This window comes from Bos grunniens, chromosome 10, assembly GCF_055505025.1.
Source record: "Bos grunniens cultivar Pamir isolate PY7600 chromosome 10, Bosgru_T2T1.0, whole genome shotgun sequence".
In the NCBI taxonomy this organism is placed as follows: domain Eukaryota; kingdom Metazoa; phylum Chordata; class Mammalia; order Artiodactyla; family Bovidae; genus Bos; species Bos grunniens.
The window spans coordinates 94,211,803-94,231,483 of NC_141174.1; the positions used below are offsets into that span (position 1 = coordinate 94,211,803).

The following is a 19,681-nucleotide window of genomic DNA, read 5'->3' on the forward strand; positions in this document are numbered from 1 at the left end:
TCTACCAACCCGTTATTTTGAAACGAAACTCACTTTACAAATGCAAATGACTCACCCTTTGGAGTTGGGGTTTTAGCATCTGACAAGCTAACTGTGGCTTTGAAGACCTTTGGGGAGCTGGGAAGACCTCCCAGGGTTGCTGTTGGAAGCCAAAGGAGACTGGGACTGTAGAAGGGTTTTTGGTAAAGTGTGAAGGAACATTCAGTTTTATAGTGAGAGTCCTGGGTCCTGAATACCTCGAAGCCCATTCAACTAGCCAATGTAAGAGATGAAGTTTTGCAAGGATTCTGTGTAAGGCCCAGGGCAGTATGCCAGTCTTGGCCTAGAGCTGCTGCTGTTCTTGAAATCGGATTTCCGATTTCTCCCTGTCCCCTCCTCCCCTACAGCACCACGCAGACTGGGGCCATTCTGGGCTAGACTGAGTTAGCCACCACGCTGCAGCTGTACCGGTAAAGAGAAAACACACCTGAGGCCCCCAACAGTAAAGCCATGTGAAGGCCCCTGAGGCGATGCGAGGGGAGGGATGGAGGAGCCCACTGGGGAGGAAGCTGGGAGAGGCGAGCAGAACCAAAGCCCAGTAGAAGCCCGATGCAAATTGCTGACTGCTTCATGCCCAGCAGGCTCCCCAGACAGCCCTCAAGGCTGGTTTATCAGATGCTAAAATCCCTCCTTCCAAGATAAGTCATTTGCATTTCCAGAAGGAGTTTTATTTCTGAATAACCGAGCTAGATAAAATAACTGAGAGGCAGCAGGTCCTCGCTGGTTAAGAGCTAGGACTTCTGGGCAGAACTGCCTGGGTTTGAACCTTGACTTCACCTCTTGTAAGCTGTGTGACCTTGAGCGGATAATTAACCTCTCTGTGCCTGTAAAGTAGGACTAACAGTAATAGCACCGGGTTTTGCACAAACCATGGGAGTTAATCTTTGTCACATACTTAGCACAGGTCCTGGCACATAGTGTCCTTAACGTTTTAAAAATAGATACATTTAAAATTTTTTTATTTTTTGGCCTCTCTGAGCTGCCTGCAGGATCTCAGTTTTCCGACCAGAGATCGAACCCCTGCCTGCTGCAGTGGGGTCCTAACCACTGGACCACCAAGGAATTCCCAAAATAGATAATATTTTATGAATGCATCTCCCTCACTAGATATCTGCTCTGAGAGTAAGGGCCCTGTCTTGATTTGTTTATTGTACATCAGTGTTTAGCATGTGTGTGCACTCAGTCACGTCCAACTCTTTGCAACCCCGTAGACTATAGCTCGCCAGGCTCCTCTGTCCATGGGATTCTCCCGGCGAGTATACTGGAGCAGATTGCCATTTCCTCCTCCAGAGGACCTCCCCCACCCATGGATCGAACCTGCGTCTCCTGAATTGGCAGGTGGATTCTTTACCGCTGAGCCACCTGGCTTAGCACAGCCTATAATAAACTGTCAACTCTAGATAAAGTGGTTTAGTTGTTAAGTCACGTCCGACTCTTGCGGCCCCATGGACTGTAGCCCACCAGGCTCCCCGTCTATGGCATCCTCCAGGCAACAATACTGGTTTGTCATTTCCTTCTCCAGGGGATCTTTCCCACCCAGGAATCGAACCTGGGTCTCCTGCGTTGGAGGTAGATTCGTTACCAACTGAGCTACAAGGGAATCCCCTCTAGATAAAGGGACCCTCTCAAACCCTTCCTAGACTCCCCACTACAGAGAAGTAGGGCCGAAGCTCTGGCTCTGCCCACAGAAGTAATAAAAGGCACAGCTGCTAGCAGTTGAAGAAACCAAAGTGACCCCAGGAGCTATGCCGTGACACAGTTCCGTGTTCTCAGACCCCCGCACTTCTCCTTATCTTTGCCGCACAGGATGTGGGGCCCAGAACCTCTTTACCTGGAGGAAGTGCTTGGTCTCTGAGTCAGGAGCGTCTGCCCAGGTTCAGGTGTGGGCCGAGTGTCCTTGGTCTGCCACACTCCCCCAAGGAAAAACAGGCCCAGACAGCTCTGCAGCCTGTGGGCAGAGGGCCAGCCTCCTTCCCCTGCTCTCCAGGGACCTGGTCCTTCTGCGGAGACGTGGGCTGCACGCACATGTAACAGAGAGCTGGCTCCAGTCTATTTTCTCCCTGAAATTGTCAACATTTCCCCCTCAGCTCACAAGGTAATCAATCTTTGCAGGACTCTCTAATGGAGACCTCTAGTTGGGGCCAAAGTAAAGTGATGTCCCACAGACTCCAAGTCACCTATGTCGTATGTAGCACCGAGAGAGAACAAATACCAACAGTGAAACACTCCATTGATTCTAAGACACAGTCCAAGCTCATAGAGGCTTCAGTGTGAAAAAGCTGTGTCTTAGAATTGGTGAAAACAGGGCACTGTTGCTACGTACAAACAGCAAGAAGAGAAGAGAAGCACTGGAAGGGAACATTCTCATGGTCCACCAGCGAGTCTACCCGCCATGTCTCTGTGTTCCTCCTTTGGCAACGCACTGCCCGTGCCCCCATCTACATCAACCCTGCACCCATGCCTGGGTGCCATCCCCTCTCAACAGCATAAGGACCCAACACCCCCGCAACCCCTGCTCCTCTCCTCTGCATGGTTGGTTTTTCGTCTCTACTCGTGCGTTTCCACGCCCCAAAGCCATGAAATCATGTCTTCCTTCTGGATCTCTCTCCAATTCCTTTCTTGGCTGCACTTTATACAAAATTCCTTAGAAGAGATGGGCACTCTTGTTACCTGTCCTCTCCTCCCACGTGTTTCTTTGAACCCTGATGGGAACACCAGGCTTCCATCCCCCTTGCTCCATCTGAAGTTTCTAGCCAGGTCCTCAGTGATCATCCATGGCCAAACCCAAGGGTTGACACCAGACCTTAGACCCCCCCCTCTCAGCAGTAACTGGCTTCCAGGATACCCTCCTTTCCCTGTTCTCCCCCCAGCTTCCTGTCCTCCTCCATACTCTGGCACTCCCTGGGGACCACGCCTCTTCTCTACCTGACCTCACTCCCCAGTGATCTCACCCAGTCCCGTGGCTTTAATTACCATCCTCACTTTACTAACTACGGTCTGCAGCTCTGGCCCCTCTCCTGAACTCAGGGATTCTATATCCTGATAGGTGTCTCAAACTAATAATGTCCAAAACCAAACTTCAGAATCCTAACCTCAAGAAGTCTTCCCCATCTTAATAAATAGTTCTTTCCAGTTACTCTGGCCTAACACCTTAGAATTTCAAATCATCCTTGGTTTACTCATCCAATCCATGGATAAGTTCTTTTGGATTTGAAAATCCCCAGAATAAGATCGCATCTCACCGTCTCCACTCGCTCTTACCCCAGCCCACATCCCCACGCTCTATCACCTGGACTGTCACAGGAGTGGCCCATTGGTTTCCCTCTGTCCACGCCTTCTCCTGCGTTCCATCCCCCACGCAAAAGCCAGAGTGATCCTTTAGAAGGACGCCAAACCTTGAACTGTCCTTGCTCGAATTCTCCTATCTCAGGCAGAGGAAAACTCCTCCGCAGACTCTGGCTCCTGGCCCCTCGGGGCTCCCCTCTCTCCACTCTTCCCTCTCTTAGTTGGTTCCAGCCGTACTGGCCTTCTTGCTATTTTGAGAATACACTAACCACTCTCACACTTCAGTTTCTTCCTCCCACACCATGACTGAGTTACATACTCACCGCCTCACCCCCGAGGTCTGGGCTCCACGGTCATGTTGTTAGTGTGGCCTCCCTGACTGTCCCCCACACAATGGCCCACCCCACACCACCCCCCCCCCCGCCCTTTCTTTTCCTTTACATGTCACAGCCTCACATATACATCTAGGTGTTGTTTTTGCCTCTGACTGTGGCCCCCACTTGAATGTAAGCTCCTTGATGTCAGGGATTTTGTGCACCACTGTATCCTCAGCACCTCGGAGGCTGCCTGGCACATGGAGATGCTCCAAGACTTATGGGGTGACTCCTGAAGTGGAAGAACACTTTATGCAGAAATGTTAGGAGCATGACTATTTTTCCTACTTTTTTCTATAGCTTGGTTACTAGGAGTTAAGAGAAAAGTGAACACATAAGTGTTTCCTGGAAGTTGCCTGAAAACACGGAAAACAGCTGCCGCGTTAATCTTAACCAAAGGATCTTGTCTGAAAGTGTCTGTTCGAGGGCCTGAGGGTGTGCAACAGAGCAGTCTGGCCAGGCTTGGGCGGGGGTTGCGGGGGGCAGTCGCTGAAATGACCCAGAGGACCTCTGTGGCCACGGGTCTTCCCACCCTCCCTCCCCACCCTCACCTCCTTGCCCTCTGGGTCTCACTGCCTTCAGGGGCCTGACCATCCTTGCTCAGCTTCTCTCCCATTTCCCCACCAGGCCTCCCTCTGCGTACCGTACCCTTGGCTCTTTACCTGACCCTTCTTAGGCCATTTATCAGGTTTTGGTGCCCCATCTGTCTGTCTGTCCCCTCCCTAACAAAACCCCTACCGTAACCAAGACTGTGAAGTATTTGAAGGCTTAAGTTATGTGGGTGTGTTTGTGTGTTTGTTTTAATTTGACTGCACTGGGTCTTGGTTGTGGCATGTGGGAGCCAGGTCCCTGACCAGGGATTGAACCCGGGCCCCCTGCATTGGGAGCATGGCGTCTTAACCACTGGACCACCAGGCAAGTCCCTTGGAGTTGTGTCTTACTTAGCTTTGTAGCCCTAACACCTATCACAGTGCCTGGCGTATGGAAGGTGCTCCAGAAATGTTTACTGAGTGACTGAATGAACTCGCCATTGTTGACAGCCTGGCTTTTTCACAATTTCCTGGAGACAGGCTGGGCTTACTCAGGGCAAAGCTTTGCTCATGCCACTCTCTCCAACCAGCATTCCCTACCCCTCATTTCTACACACACACACAGAGCTATCCTTTGATAGCTCTTAGTGAAATAGAATATTTCAGCTCTGAAAGCATGTTTTGCTTATTTGCAACATTCTAATACAGACTTAACAGTTGATAAAGTTGGTAGTTGATTTATCAGTTTCATCAAATACCGTTTTCTTCACGAGGCCTTTCTCTACATTCCAAGCAATGCGCATCCATCCCCTGCCAGCAATGTGCTGCGTGGAGGGTTGGTTTCAGGGAGAGGCTGTCAAGCACTGCATGTTGTCATGAGGTGGTGTGTAAGGGCTAGGGTCACGCTTTGTGGTTCAAATCCAGGTTTCCTGCTTTCGAGCTGCCTGGCCTTGGCCCAGTGACTTTCTGTCTGAGCATTTGTTCCCTTATCTATAAAACAGAGATAATAATAACCTCCTGTTGGGGGGTTGTTGGGGACAACAGAGGGCTGTTGGGGACATTCAATGAAGGCACATAGATCATGATCAATGAATGATTGGGAAGATCCCCTGAAGAAGGGGAAGGCGACCCACTCCAGTATTGTGGCCTGGAGAATTCCATGGACTGTATAGTCCGTGGGGTCACAAAGAGTCAGACACAACTAAGCATCTTCCATCATCATCACTATTATCTCACCATTTAAGCCTTTGAAATGACTGACTACTTTACATGATATTGTGTTTTGTGATACTGTGTTGTATCTTTTTTGGCCACCCTGCAGGGCATGTGTTCCCTATCCAGAAACTGAACTTGCATCTCCTGCGTTGGAAGGCGGTCTTAACCACTGGACCACCAGGGAAATCCCTGGGATATATTTCTAATTCTGTCATATATATAAATTCTTTCTTAAATGACGGTTCGAGTTCCTGGAAGGCATGGATCATGAACAAATAGGAGGCCTAAAATGACCAGAGAGGAATCTACTTGTTTTAATAGCATGAATCAGTTCCTGGCACCCAGGACTATATCTTTTTAACTAGTTGCCATATCATTTTCTCAGACTTGGGTTAAGGAAGAGGGGCAGACATTTCACATATGGTCACATAAATAATTCTTTTAAAAAAGTATTTGTAAGTCACCATGGCGGGTGGGAGTGTGTTGTGTGGGGGAGTAGAGAGGAAACTTTTGGCTCAGAGCTGCAGCTCTTTTCCTAATCAGCAGGAATGATTAATTGGAAGCAATGCTACATAGGGCATGAAAGTTAAAGTCGCTCAGTCATGTCCAACTCTTTGTGACCCCACGGACCGTAGTCTGCCAGGCTCCTCTGTCCATGGAATTCTCCAGGCCAGAATACTGGAATGGGTAGCTGTTCCCTTCTTCAGGGGATCTTCCCGTCCTGGGGATCGAACCAGGTCTCCTGCGTTGCGGGCAGATTCTTTACCATCTGAGCCACCAGAGAAGCCCAAGAATGCTGTAGTGGGTAGAAGATCCTCTAGCAGAGGATCTTCCTGACCCAGGAATTGAACCATTGCATTGCACTGCAGGAGAATTCTTTACCAGCTGAGCTACCAGGGAAGCCCCAGGCCTACGTAAAGGCTGGGCCCTGATTCTCCATGTTGGTTCTGCCTTTGCTGACTGTGTTACTTCAGGTAAGTTATTTGCTCAGACAGTAAACAATCTGCCTGCAATGCAGGAGACTCAGGTTCGATCCCTGGGTTGGGAAGGTCTCCTGGAGAAGGAAATGGCAACCCACTCCAATATTCTTGCCTGGAGAATTCCGTGGACGGAGGAGCCCGGTGGGCTACAGCCCATGGGGTTGCGGAGTCAGACACAACTGAGCAACTAACCCTTTCACTTCCATTCCTTATTTGCAGAGTAAAGTTTGGTCACCAAAAATTGACCCAGAGGGTCTGTGTGGCCAAGGATCCTCTCTCCTTCCCCCCTACCCCTACCTCCTTGCCCACATAGGGCTATGGTAAGAATTAAATGTTGAATGCCAGGCACGCAGTTAAGGGCTCAATATGTGGTTATTATTTTTGTGACAACTTCTTTGTTCATTTGCTCCAGTTCTGGGGCAGGTCTTAGAGTCGGCCACCAGTGGGTGTGTTTTAAATACCTCCAGGACAAAGAAGGGCCCTGTTGAGTGTTGCAAAGGTGACAGAAGCTGCCTGGTGCCAGGAGCTTCCCCTGCCCTGAGCAAGTGCCCAGACATCCTGACTACTCCTCTGTTGCCGAGTAGCTGGGCCACCAGGAAAAGCCAAAGTTCTGATTCCTATTATTTTATTTGCCTTTCTCAAACTAATCTGGCATGAGAATCAGAATTTTAGAGCAGCAAGAGCTCTTGGGGCAGGATCTCTGAGAGGCGGTAAAGGCACAGGTGTTGGGGTCAGACTGTGCTAAGTTGAGGACACAACACTGACCCCTACCAGCAGGGTAACCTGAGGCAGTGACCCAAGCTATCTGGCTCCAGCTGCTCAGAGTGGGAGCTTGTCAGACACACACAAGCTCAGAGCTGCTGAATCGGGACCTGAATTCAAGATCCACAGGCAGTTCATAGAACTTTAAGGTTTGCAAAGCTAGGATCCAACCCCTTACTCTTCTCATCTGTAAGACTGGGTGAATGGTCAAATGAGAAATGAATACCTTAGCACAGTGCCTGTCTGAGGTATTAACTATCTTGCTTTTTTCCACAGCTCTCACCTTCCCTTTTATACCACGCATCTTGCTGGTTTATAATTGCCTGGCTAGCTGTCTCCTTCATCAAAATGGGGACTTTAAAGCAGGGACTATATTTATTATGTTCACTGCTGTATGCTCAATGCCTGTCATGGAGTAAGAGCCACCTTGTGACTGATTGACCGACCGAATGAATGAATGAGTAAAGTCCAGGACTGTCTCCTGCCAATTCTTTGAGACACACCCCAAGTCGGGCACATTGCTTTACGCAGTACACTCAATGACAAGAAGTCAGTGACCCATTCCAACCTCCTCATTTTATAGATGGAGAAATTGAGCTTGTCAGATGCTGGTTAAGCAATTTGCCTAAGGCACCCACATCTGTATATTATTCACCTCTGGTCACTAGCAAGTACAGTCTTCTTTGGGACATCTTTATTTTAAACATCTCCCATATGTAACAGCAGTCAAGACGACTATCCTCATTTGGAGATGACTGCCTTCTTTTGTTCAGTTCAGTTCAGTTGCTCAGTCGTGTCCAGCTCTTTGCGACCCCATGGACTGCAGCACGCCAGGCTTCCTTGTCCATCACCAGCTCCCAGAGCTTACTCAAACTCATGTTCATTGAGTCAGTGATGCCATCCAACCATCTCATCTTCTGTCATCCCCTTCTCCTCCCGCCTTCAATCTTTCCCAGCATCAGGGTCTTTTCTAATGAGTCAGATATTCGCATCAGGTGGCCTAAGTATTGGAGTTCCAGCTTCAGCATCAGTCCTTCCAATGAATATTCAGGACTGATTTCCTTGAGGATGGACTGGTTGGATCTCCTTGCAGTCCAAGGGACTTTCAAGAGTCTTCTCCAACAGCACAGTTCAAAAGCATCAATTCTTCGTTTGTTAGAACTAACATATTTAGAACTAGTCCACTTGCTAGACAGGTTGCTTTCCATGGCTAAGAGAGGGATTTTGTTAGTGCTGCCTACTTATTTATTTTATATGTATTTATTCTGGACATATATGTATATCTTCCTGTCTAGTGGAACAATATTTCTATCATTACTGTTTACTATTTCTTTCTCTTTTTTTGGTCAGGCTGCACCACTTCTGGGATCTTAGTTCCCTGACCAGGGGTTGAACCTGGGCCCCCAACAGTGGGAGCACACACACCCATGCACACACTGCTGCTGCTAAGTTGCTTCAGTCGTGTCCGACTCTGTGCCACCCCATAGATGGCAGCCCACCAGGTTCCCCCGTCCCTGGGATTCTCCAGGCAAGAACACTGGAGTGGATTGCCATTTCCTTCTCCAATGCATGAAAGTGAAAAGTGAGAGTGAAGTCACTCAGTCATGTCCGACCCTCAGTGACCCCATGGACTCCAGCCTACCAGGCTCCTCCGTCCATGGGATTTTCCAGGCAAGAGTACTGGAGTGGGGTGCCATCGCCTTCTCCCATGCACACACTACCTTGGCCTAATACTGTAGAACAGTATTAATTCACCCACTAACCCACAAAGTAAGGAAAACTCTACAACCAATAGTGCTAATACTGGCAAGCCACTGCCCACCCCACCTTGAAGTGTGGCTCTTCTGCTCGCCTGTTATACACCCAGGTATTTATGAGATCTCTATTTTGCCACTGTGTTATTGAATGCAGTTATTGATTTTCTTACATTGTCCTTCTAAATGAAAAATAAAGCAGTTCCTTGATTTTTTTCAGTTTTTTTTTTTTTTTCCCCATTCACTAGGGCATCCAGGCAGAGGACAATAAAATATGCTGGGGGGAGCGGGGCTAAGAAGGGAAATTTCAGGGCAAGGGAAGGAAGAGGCAGATGGGAAAGAGGAAGAAGACAGGTGGGAATGAAGAAGAGGAAGTTGAGAACGCAGGGAAAAGGCAATGAATGTGAAATGTGTAAGATGATTTTTATACAATTATTTAACCACGTACAGTATACATAAAAAGGCCTGGAAGGAAACACACCAGTATGATAACTGTAGATCGCCACGCTTACCTACTGTGTGACATGCAGTGCTGGAGGGTGGGCATGATGCCCCCGCCACGTCAGCTCATGGATGACTTGCTTTGGCCCATGGAGTGTGAGTGGCAGTTCCACTAGGAACTGAAGACCTCCAGAGGCATCAGGTTTTCCTGCTCACCCTCTTGAATTCTTGTGATCTTCCATGGGGAAAAAATTCCTCCTGGTAGGTGCTAGTCTGAGGACGATGAGGAAACACGCAGGTGATGAGACTTAAACCAACTCAGCCTGAACCCAAGCCCAACTCAGCCCAGCTGAACACTCAGAGCCTCCATGGACCCAGGAACGAGAACACTAATGTTGTCAGCTGTTGAGAGAGCACAGTTGGTTTTGTGTGGCAAAGACAGATTCATTCTGGTCATCTCTAAATGATGGCATAGTTGATGGCTATTTTTTCCTTATGCTTTTCCATGTTTTCCAAGTATATTTGAGTCAGCTTGCTTTACTTTTAGAGGAAAAGAATAAATACATAAAGAAACATGCATTTCCTACTACATCCTGCATCATTATAATACAAGATCAAACTTATCTGAACTGTACCCACAAAGAACATAATTAATGACTGTTAAGGCAACTTTAAAAGTGTTAGTATGCTAATTCACATGTGTTTTCTCTCACATTCCTCTGCACACTTAACAACGAAGTTCCTATTTCCATTGCCTTAGCATATATTTTTGAAAAAGCAGTTACTTCTGAGGCTGTATTTTAGGATCTGATTATATCATACAAAGGGTTTCCCTGATGCCTCAGACAGTAAAGAATCCACCTGCAATGTGGGAGACCTGGGTTCAGTCCCTGGGTTGGGAAGATCCCCTGGAGAAGGGAATGGCTACCCACTCCAGTATTCTGGCCTGGAGAATTCCATGGACAGAGGAGTCTGGAGGGCTACAGTCTGTGGGGTCATAGAGTCAGACATGACTGAGTGACTTTCACTTTTTCATATCTCACACAAAGGCAAGCTCAGGAGCTTGCGAGATCTTATTCAGTCTAAGAGAGTTAACACAAAGCTAATTCTCTGTCAAGCGTTGAGGCTTTAGAACTAACCCTGTCCTCTTCCGTCGTTCTTGGGTCAGGATAACTCTCTGCTTTATTGATTTTTCTCATTCATTGTGGGAAGTAGGGAGGTGAGAATAAAAGGGGCAAGAAGACTTCCTTGGTGGTCCAGTGTTTAAGACTCCGCGGTTTGACTGCAGGGGAAGCAGGTTCAATCCCTGGTCGGGCAACTAAGATTCTGCTTGCCAAGCGGTGTGGTCAAAAAATTTAAAAAATACATACAAGCCACTGGTTTATAAGTGGCTTTTAAAGAAATAAATGAAGGGGCAGGAAAGGAACCTCAAAGAAGGCATGGATGGGAAAAAGGAAGAAGATTGATGAGGAGGAAGAAAATGGACCAGGAAGAGGGAAGTGATGAAAGGGGAGAGCTGGGGAAATGAGGTAGCGGGTGAAACAGGAGAGGCTGGGGCCGCCGGACAAGGACTAGTCCAAGTGGCTTCAGAGACGTGCTGTCACTCGGCTCCTCACTGTTACACCTGTCATTACTACCTATGTTTGCTCTAAGTGCCACAAAGCCAAACTCCTCGCAACCTTCCAGTCCTCCCCAGCTCAACGCTCCCCTCTCTCCTCCACTAACTCACCTCTGCCTCCCCCATCCTGGCTCCCTCACTCCATGTCTGCCTTCCTGTGTTCTCCGTCACTTTGTTCTCCTTCCAAAATTCTCTCCAGCTCCTCGTGGTCCCTCCAAATCCTGGCCATCCTTTGCATCCTGACCCATGCAAGCCTCCTGCTCCCTAAAGCGTTCACAGCTCACCCCTCTCTGAACTGTGGCCCCGGTCTCTCCCTGAGCTCCAGCCTCATAAATCTCATCATGGTGTCTAGTAGTATCCCCAAATGTGTCTGACTCTTCCAAACCCTACCTTAGGATGTAAGCTCAGTGAGGCAGAGGTAGGGTTTGGTTTGTTCACTGCTGTGTCCCAGTGCCCAGAGGAGTGCTTGGCACCAAACAGGCACTCGATAGCTATTAGTTGAATGTATCCCAATGTTCACAGCAGCATTATTTACAACAGCCAAGATAAGGAAGCATCCTAAGTGTCCATCAACAGATGAATAGATAAGGAACAATGGAGTACTACTACTCAGCCATAAAAAAGAACAAAATTTTGCCATTTATAGCATGGATGGACTCAAAGGGCATTATACTAAGTGAAATAAGTCAGAGAAAGACAAATACTGTATGATTTCACTTATATGTGCAATCTCAAAAATACAGCAAACCAATGAATTTAACAAAAAAGAAGCAGACTCAGATATAGAGAGCACATCAGTGGTTACCAGTGCTGCGAGGGGAGGGGAGGGGGCTACATAGGGGCAGGGCAGTGGCAGATACAGACTACTGGGTATAAGATGGGCTCAAGGATGTATCATACAACACAGGGAAGATAGCCAATATTTTGCAATAACTGTAAATGGAAAGGAACCTATAAAAATTATATAAAAATGTTTAAGAGTAAAAATAACTGTTCATTTCAAACCAGTCAATACTAAAGGAATATTCATTGGAAGGACTGATGCTGAAGCTGAAGCTCCGATACTTTGGCCACCTGATGAGGAGAGCTGACTCATTGGAAAAGACCCTAATGCTGGGAAAGATTGAAGGCCAAAGGAGAAGCGGGTAGCAGAGGATGAGATGGTGAGATAGCTTCACCGACTCAATGGATATGAATTTGAGCAAAGTCCGGAAAATAGTAAAGGACAAAGGAGCCTGGTATGCTACAGTCCATGGAGTCGCAAAGAGTCACGACTCAAAAAAAGGGTCTCACAAAGACACGACTTAGTGACTGAATAACAAAAACAATTAACTGAAAAAAATGAATGAACTCCTATAGTAGCAACAGCCAGGAGGACACAATTCACTTGCATTGCATTGCCTACTGATGTTGCTTGGCTGTCTAATTTTCCCAGCTGGACTGCAAAAATCCTTTAGGATCAGGAGCCCCATGCATGTGTATTCCTCTGGGCTTTAGCACAAAGCTGTGCACATAGGTGATTTATTCACATTCCCACAACAGAACAAGCCCATGTCTAAAGCCACCTTTCTCAAAGCCTGGGAACCACATGCTAACTCACGCAAAGAATATATTTGCTCCTATCCACAGACTCTTAAGTACGTGTGCTTGAGCCCTGTATCAAATCAGTATAATACATTTTCCTGTGTTTCATTCTCATTATTCTTTAATGGGGCATGTTTTATCTACACATCTGATTAGAAGCAGGCTCAGAGTCCTTTCTGACTCTGTTCCCCGCTGCAGTGGTCTGCCAGCACCACCTGAGCACCCAGAAGAAGCTCAAGGCAGGCCAACCTTGATTAGAGACAAAGGCCTTGCAGGGCTTGAGACCTGTTGCCCTGCAAGTCCCTGCGAGGCTGACAGCAGGGCTTCTGATTGGCTGCCAGTGACGTCACACTCCTGGCACCCTTTCTCCCCAGATGTACAAGCAGATGTATCTTAGTGCCCCTTTCACAATAGCAACAAGACACAACAGGAAGCAAACGTCTAGAGCCGGTCCATCCGCGCCAGGCTCAGGGTTTCTCACGGCATCGCTCTGACAAAAATGTCGCTCCACGTCAGTTCTGTGGGCTTTCCCACCAGAGTAATCGCTGTGGGTGGGGTGGACTTTGTGTTCTATCTTATTTGCTGTCTATATGGAGCTGCTATTGAAATGACTAACAGTCACATCATTGCTGCTTTAGGAAGCAATTATCTGAAAACAAATTCATTTCCTGAGTCATCCAGTTTATTTAGCCTGCATTCCTCTCTTTCTTTTCAAAAACTTACCTCAGGAGGAAAGACATTCAAACTTCTTATAGTACCTGCTGCTCTTTTGTCAGGAGATTATGTAGCTTATTTAGATGGATTCACAGAGGTATTATGTTTGCCCATATTACTTGGTCTGTTCCATTCTAATCCTGAATTTATAAATATTTTCAAAAGACAAATGCCTTTCAGGGTTAATTCCTTTGCCTTTCACGCCTTTGTGTGATAGATGACTAATGCCGTATTCACTAGCTCATCAACTGCCTGGCTTGGTTTTTGCTTTCTTCTCCTTTTCTTTTCCTTTCTTTTATCTCTCCTTTCCTTCCATTTTTTTTTTAAAGATATGAGTATGTGTTTCAGAGAAACAAATACTTTCATATCTTCTTGAAATTCTGTATGAGTTTCTTGTAGCTGCTGTAGCAAATTACTACAAACTCGGAGGCTGAAATCAACTGGAATACACTTTCTCCTTTCTGGAGAGCAGAAGTCTGAAATCAGTACCTTCTGCTGGAAATGGAGGTGTCCGCAGGTGACAGCAGGGGCTTCTTAGAGAGAATCTTGCCTCTTTCAGCCTCTGGTGGTCGGTCACGTGAAAATTGCTGTCGTGTCCGACTCTTTGCTACCCCATGGACTTTAGTCCATGGAATTCTCCAGGCCAGAATACTGGAGTGGGTAGCCTTTCCCTTGGGGCTGATGGCCTTCCTTGAATTGTGCCCTTATCACTCCAGCCTCTGTCTCTGCAGTCACACCATCGCCCCCTTCGTCCCTCTTGTCTTCGTCTCTCCTGTGATGGCATTTAGGGCCCTCTTGGATATCCCAGGATAACTTCTCCATGGCAATAGCCTTTACTTAATCCCATCTGCAAAGACCTCTATTCCTTAGAAGGTAAAATTTACAGGTGTCAAGTGTTAGGATCTGCTATCTTAGGGATCATTATTCAGCCCACCACATTTTCCATTCTCTGCTCTCCACAACTCACAGAGTTTTTTCTATCTACTTGTAAAGGTTGATGGAAAGGAAAGAAAGAGCAACTCTAAAGGAGAGAGAAGATAGTTCAGCCTTTCCTTGCCTGTTAATTCCTTCCCGAATGGAGGTGGGTTCCTGCTTCCTAAGAAAACATGGGAGAGTGGGACATATTTCACTCTGCAAGCTGTGGGGATGCTGGGGCGTGGGGTGGGGGGTGCGGCTTGTCCCCTCTCTTCTTCCGAGGCAGCCAGGGCACTGACACAGGCTCATCCAGTCAGATGTGCTCACTGAGGGGTTCTGACCTGGAGGGTGAGGGGCACGGACGTCTGCTTCCAGGTCAGAGTCGAAGGTCAGGAGTGGCGCCCCGCCCCGCAGCTTCGGGCAGCCTCCCGCAGACCTCCAGCCCTGCAGAGTCTGGCGGCGGCGCTCTCCGTCTGCTGTTCACCTCCCCCTCCCAGGGCTCCCGCTCTCCCCTCCTTCCCGGTTCTCCCACATTCCTGTCCATCTGTGAGCTTCTACTGAACGTCCTGCATTCCTTGCCTGTTGAAGTTAGCCCGACTTGGTCTCTGTTGTTTGTAATCACGCACCCTCCCAGACTTAGAAATGGCCAGGTCCAACGCTCTTTTTCTATAAAGCCTGGCCGTCCCTCCACTCAGGGCAAGATCCGCACAGAGGACAATGCAGGCGAGGCTGGAGCAGGGTCTGCAGTGCCCATGGCAGGACTGGTGGGAAACACCTAAATGTCTGTGTGATATATAAAAAGTGCCTTCAGGTTATGAACCCCTGTGCAGAATATGAAAAGAAGGAAAAGTGTATAGCTGTCAGCTGTGGGAGGCAGCCTTTAAAAAAAAAACATTGTAATGCCCTTTTTACTATCTTGAAATAAAATTAATCAATAACCTATTTATATAATTTTAAAAGCTCACTACAACTAAAGGAAAAAATTATATGTAAATAATTATCTGTGTATAAAATATTATAAATTATTAAAGGAAATACTTCATATATATAAATGTAGACTTCAACATGTAAAAACGCTCACATCACTGCAAGCGTGCTTAGTCACTTCAGTCGTGTACGACTCTGTAGCCCACCGGGCTCCTCTGTCCATGGGATTCTCCAAGCAAGAACACTGGAGTGGGTTGCCATTCCCTCCTCCAGGGGATCTTCCTGACCCAGGGATGGAACCCGAATATCCTGTGACTCCTGCAGGCAGATTCTTTATCACTGAGCCACCCGGAAGCCCATGACTACATCAGAGGCCCCTGCAAGTTTATAACATGGAGAACTACATTCCACTGAATGAAAACCAGAGAGCAGAACCAGACACACAGAGCACAATTAAAGGCCTTCCGAAGAACAAAAGCTACAGATGCATATCTACCCGTATCACTCTAAGTACAGAGAGAAAACCAAGAATAAAGTGCTGGGGGAGTAGTGAGGAGGAGAGACTTTAGCATTTGGGCCTCTTTTTGTATTCTTCGTATCTTTAATTAAATTAATGTGTTACTTCTGTCATTAAGAAAAAATGAAACATGAAAAGGAAAGAAAGTGATCAGTGTGGCACTGTGTGCGCCAAGCAGTGTGGGAAAGATGCCAAATCACGTGGAGAAGAGAAGGGCTGGACTAGTTTGCGATGGAGACTCTGCAGCTCCAGGGAGGAGAACACTTTGTTTTCTGTCGTGGTCATCAGATTAAGGTTAGCGATTAGTGGCCACGTGATCTTGTGCAAGGTCACCTCCAGGTGTGCTATCCTGAGGTCACAGCACTTCCTTATTTATAGCATCGCAGTGTTGTTTGTGTTGCCATTACTGCACACCTGGGTCGAAACGCCTTGCCTGTGGAGCTGGGAACTGATGCCAAACAGCCAAGGGTCCAGGCGGTCTTGCCCCCCATCACCCAGGGTTCTCTGACTGTAACTCGCTTGCACTGTGGCAATCTTCAAGCCAAATACTTGGAGGGCCTTTATTCTTTGGTTTCTTCAATTGACACTTAGCGCAAAGCTAAATATTAGGTTGGTACAAAAGTAATTGCAGTTTTTGTGTTGTTGAAATTAGTCTTTGATATTGGAATACATTCTTAAATAAATGTGGTTATGTTATACATCATTTTCATGCACATTTCTTGCTTTGAGTATTTTGCTAATGTTTAATTACTTGCTGTTTATATTTATTTTAGACTACGGAAATGAAGTTAGACAAAAAGCAAATTCGAGAGATTTTCTCATTCGAGTTCATGATGGGTCGTAAAGAAGCAGAGACAACTGGAAACACCAACAACGCGTTTGGCCCAGGAACTGCTAACCAACGAACAGGGCAGTAGTGGTTCAAGAAGTTTTGCAAAGCAGACAAGAACCTTGAAGATGAGAAATGTAGTGGCTGGCCATTGGAAGTTGTCAATGACCAATTGAGAGCCATCATCGAAGCTGATCCTCTTACACAAGAAGTTGCCAAAAAATTCAATGTCAACCATTCTATGGTTGTCCTGCAAACTCGAAAGGTGAGAAAGTTTGATAAGTGGGTGTCTCATGAGCTGAATGCAAGCAAAAAATTGTCACTTTGAAGTGTAGTCTTCTCTTATTCTCTTCTCTTATTCTTGGAGAAGGAAATGGCAACCCACTCCAGTATTCTTGCCTAGAGAATCCCAGGGACAGAGGAGTCTGGTGGGCTGCCGTCTATGGGGTCGCACAGAGTCAGACCCGACTGAAGTGACTTAGCAGCTTCTCTTATTCTACGCAATAATAACAAAACATTTCTCGATGGGATAGTGACATACAATGAAAAATGGATTTTATATGACAACCAGCAACAACCAGCTCAGTGGTTGGACAGAAAAGAAACTCCAAAGCACTTCCCAAAGCCAAACTTGCACCAAAAAGGTCATGGTCACTGTTTGGTGGCCTGCTGCTGGTCTGATCCACTACAGCTTTCTGAATCCCAGTGAAACCGTTACCTCTGAGGTGTATGCTCAGCAAATCAATGAGATGCACCCAAACTGCAATGCCTGCAGCTGGCATTGGTCAACAGAATGGGCCCAATTCTTCTCCATGACAACATCCGACAGCTTGTCGCACAACAATGCTTCAAAAGTTCAACAAATTGGGTTACAAAGTTTTGCCTCGTCTGCCATATTCACCTGACCTCTTGCCAACTAACTACCACTTCTTCGAGCATCTTGACAGCTTTTTGCAGGGAAAACACTTCCACAACCAGCAGGACACAGAAAATGTTTTCAAAGAGTTTGTCGAATCCCGAAGCACAGATTTTTATGGTACAGGAATAAACAGACTTATTTCTCATTGGCAAAAATGTGTTGATTGTAATGATTCCTATTTTGATGAATAAAGATGTGCTTGAGCCTAGTTATAATGATTTAAAATTCAGGGTCCGAAACCACAATTACATTTCCACCATTCTAACAGAACACTTCTTTGTTTGCCAAAATCCAAAAGCTTTGGAAACAGCATTAGGCTTAAATTCCTGCTCTACAACTTAACAAATATTCTCTGAGCTTTCCTTTCCTTGTCTGTAAAATGAGGATGAATTAAAGTGAAGTAAAAGTTCTTTGCGACTCCATGGACTACACAGTCCATGGAAATGCTCCAGGCCAGAATACTGAAGTGGGTAGCCTTTCCCTTCTCCAGGGGATTTTCCCAACCCAGGGATCAAACCCAGGTCTCCCGCATTACAGGTGGATTCTTTGAGGATAATATATTCACTTCATAAGGTTTGTTAGGAGTAACAAAAAAGATAGTGTATGTCAAACACAGATTTTTAAAACCTGAAGAATTTCAGCTGCCAGCCATCATGAGGAAAGACAGAACCTGGAGCTTGCATTCAGCCAAGTTAACTGCCTGCTAAATCAAATGTTAGGAGTCTTCAGAGGGACATGACAGAGATCCAGAACCTTTACAGTTCACAGTTGTATAGATCTAGGTTCTCCAGAAAAATAAACCAATAGGATAGTCCATAAAGAAATGGCTCACACAGATGTGGAGGCTGAGAGGTCCCAAGGTCTGCCGTTGACAAGCTAGAGACCCAAGAAAGCTGATTCCCTGGGAATTCCCTGCCAGTCCTGTAGTTAGGACTCAGCGCTTTCACTGCTTTGGCCCAGATTCAAGATCCCACAATGGGAAAAAAAAAGCTGATGGTGTAGTTCCAGTCTAAGTCTGAAGGGCAGATGGCCAGGAGAGCTGATGATGTAAGTTCGAGTCTGAGGCTGAGAGTCCAAAGGAGGAGAAGGCTGATGTTTCAGCTCGAAGACAATCAGGGAGTGAATTCTACCTTTTTGCCGTATTTACACCTTCAGTGAATTGGATGAGGGCCACCTACATCGGGGAGGGCAATCTCCTGTACTCAGTCTACCAATTCAAATGTTAAACTCTTTCACAAACACCCTCGATAACGTTTAACCAAATATTATTTGGGATTCCATGTACACCAGCCCCCGCAAAGTGTGTGTTAGTCGCTCAGTCGTGCCCGACTCTTTGCAACCCCATGGACTGTAGCCCGCCAGGCTCCTCTGTCTATGGAATTATCCAGGCAAGAATACTGGAGTGGGTTGCCATGCCCTCCTCCAGGGATTCCTCCTGATTCGGGGATTGAACCCGCGTCGCAGGCAGATTGAAGATTGAAGCCCAACAATGAAGGTTCTTGGGCTTCTGCCTGTGACCTATTGAATCAGAATCGTTGCTCAAAGAAATCTGTGTTTTTAAGGAGTTTCCCAAAGCTTCTGATTTACATTATAGTCACAGTACCTCTGCTTTAGGTTCTGATAAGATTTGGCAGTACGGACCTAGCACCCAACCTAATAGTCACAAGTGGTATGTGGACCACTTTCAAGTGGGAAACGGGCAGTTTATGTGGGATATAAGTGTTGATTTACCTCAGGGCAGAAACCAGTGTGAGTGAGTAATGCTCCAGGGCACACCCTCCCACTCACCTGCGCGATAGAATAATTCACTGAATTTTGTTCAGAGTCCAAATGAAAAGGACACTGCCCGATTGTCAGTGTTCTTGGGTGAGTCATTATTGCTTACTAATTCTTCTTCCTCCTCAAACCTGCTTCCTTCCACTTTCCACAGTGTATGGGATCCTTTTAATGGGAACTTTTTAATCTATTTATAACCACACTTTCTCTTTCCCCACCCACCTGAATGTGCCTCTGTGTGTTTCTGAACTTTGGAAAGCTTTCATAAGGTTCTTCGTGATATAATAATCTTTATTTCTCACATTGAGTCCCACCTTTATATTTACTTATTTTTTAATGTAAAAATTCAAAAATGTAAAAAAAATTATGTAAAAGTTGATGTGTTATTTACCTACAAAAATGCACGTATACAGCATCATGAATTTTTATGAAGTGAGAGTACATGTATAACCAGAATCCAAATCAAGAAAACACAAGGGAGCCTTGGAATACCTGCACCTTC

The 19,681-nt window shown here is 46.5% G+C and overlaps 1 protein-coding gene across 1 annotated transcript in view; it reads right to left on the minus strand.

Moving 5' to 3' along the window:
* The window catches only part of F2RL1 (F2R like trypsin receptor 1), a 29,987-nt gene extending 20,339 nt beyond the window's left edge, over window positions 1-9,648 (minus strand). The window contains exon 1 of the mRNA XM_086323178.1: window positions 9,452-9,648. The gene's annotated coding sequence lies outside the window, so the exon portion shown is untranslated. The remainder of the gene's footprint in view (window positions 1-9,451) is intronic.
* Window positions 9,649-19,681: the final 10,033 nt, after the last annotated feature.